The sequence below is a fragment of the Nannospalax galili genome, unplaced genomic scaffold (assembly GCF_000622305.1).
Source record: "Nannospalax galili isolate Female #2095 unplaced genomic scaffold, S.galili_v1.0 scaffold1259, whole genome shotgun sequence".
NCBI classification, from domain to species: domain Eukaryota; kingdom Metazoa; phylum Chordata; class Mammalia; order Rodentia; family Spalacidae; genus Nannospalax; species Nannospalax galili.
Window position 1 is genome coordinate 1,434,774 of NW_008343968.1, and position 2,418 is coordinate 1,437,191.

Here is a 2,418-nt window from a genome sequence, read left to right on the forward strand (position 1 = left end):
GTCTTTTGTTATATCAGAATATTAGAAATGACTGGTCTACCCTGTAACATTTTATAATAGTGGAAACAAAATTGTGGTCCCCCTTTTAGTCAAACGAAAGAATAGATGACAGAGATCTCATAATGATATTGTCCAAATTTCCCATACGTACAGTACAAATTATACAAATCAGTATTAAATATAACCACTTGAAATTCTTAAAATGCATCATAAATTAGGTTTTAATATGTTCTAGATACTCTTCTGAATAAATTGCACACCATATCATATGCCAAAGCAAATATATGAACCAACTGTAATTTTATCATATACTGTATATAGAGGTATAGAAAAATTTGAGAATTTTTTCTGCAGCCCCATAAAATGTGGAACACTCATCACCAAATATTAAATGTCTTTTATTCCAGCCTCCATCATAATAGCATAATGTATACATAAGAAAAAGAGATCAAGGAGGTCTTTGGTCCATTTTAATAATGTGTCAGAGTTACAGAGCTCTGCTTTCTAACGCAACAGTATCATAAGCTGCACAATTAGAATTGTGGATTTCCTATCTTCTCAAACAAAGAATATGGGATACATCTCCCCCATCGATGTCAAGTAAAATAACTCCAAAAATGTCTCACATAACCCCTCTTACCTTCCACAACCACTGGTTGATATTTAGGTCTATAATGGTCTAGATAGTTCTGGATAAAGAGTGGCACTTGATAAAGGCCTCCTGAGGAATCCTTCAAAAGGGTATCCTGGAATCTGGAGGAATTTCTGGACAGAGATTGGTTCTTGCTACTTTCATGATAACTTGAAATTTTACCATAACCACAAAAACAGAAAAGATTGTATTTCCTGCTACATGAATACACTTTATAAAAGAATGCAAGATGGGGATATGTACAAAATAAAGTAATTGTATCTCCTTATATTTAAACTTTCTGCCCTTCCTCAGAGGAACTTCCTCTGGTAAGTCCCTGGTGAAAAGAGTTATGCAAACTGTTGCTCCGTAGGCATTTCCCAGAGGCATCTAAGAAAGTTGAGAGTGTATCTCAAATTGTTAAGATTTCCCTTTTGGTATTTGGACTATATCAATATTGAAGACATTCTGACATGTTCCTCCTGGAACTTTAATTTGTGTGCAAGTAAACCATTTGATATTTAAACATGCCTTTTAAATAGAATGATTTCATATTCTGGCTGATATTTCTGTCGGGGAAGCTTTCAAGATAGCAGATGTGTATTAAACTCTCCAAGGGAAATCAGTGCTGTTTCTTGGTTTGTCACTGAACAGAATGCCAAAGAAAAAATGATAAGGAAACAAATTGCTTAAGATGGCATAGTTGGCATGATGGAAGTTCGAGGCTTTATCTGCACAAACAGATTAGATCAATTTGGAGCTTAAAATTCTGATTTAATTTCCCTTGCCTTCTCCATCTGGGGCCGACTGATTTGGATTCTAACAGTCTATGTCCTATAAAATGGATGACCAAAGCTTCTCTTTCCTACTTTGTCTCCAAGGTCTGATCAATAATTTCTCTTTAGTTGCTTTCTGGTTTTCAAAACAAAATCTATCAACTTGGCTTTCTGCTCTATTTTATGCCTTGTTCTGAAAAAAAAAAGGATGAAAACTGCAAAGAAAAAAATCTTTAACCAAATTAAATGTTACTACTGCTTACTTCCAAAGACACTTTGTCTATCAGAATTAGTTTTTTTCACTGAATGGGTGTGCTGTCAACCAGTCTGAAGAACAGTGGCTAAGTCTTCATTATTTAAAGCAGCAGTAGAATGCAACTATGTACAGATCAGAAAAATATTTTGGAGTCTCTCACTAAATTTAAATTCTCATTTTAAAAGAAAAATAATTATTCTAAATATTAATAGAGTTCAATTCATATCTCATTAGTTGAAGTTTGGATGACTGACAAACAAATATGATAAATAATTTTATACATTCTACTTTACCTTAAAGCAGCACATCATTTCAAATACTAAGACCTGTTTCTGGGAATTTATTTAAATAGCAAAATAATATCAAGTATATATGAATTTATTTATTGACACCTTAGAAGACCTTCATCAGACAAAAAATAACTGTTATGGGGCTGAAGAGACTGTTATGGGCACTGACTGTTCTTACAGAGGATCCTGATTCGAGTCCCAGTACCCACATGGTGGTTATGAACCATCCTTAACTCCAGTTCTGGGGGAATTCATTGCCCTCTTCTGACCTCCATGGTATTGCATGACACAGGTGCACTCACATACATGCAGGCGATACACTTGTTTACATAAAAAAATTCCGTTATTCTATATGATAAGAGACATACTACATGTAGAGTATTCCAAGTTATGCTATCTCAAAGTCACGGAGCTCAGTTAAATGCAGGATAACTAGGGTTTTTCTTATGAGTAGAAGTGTATTTA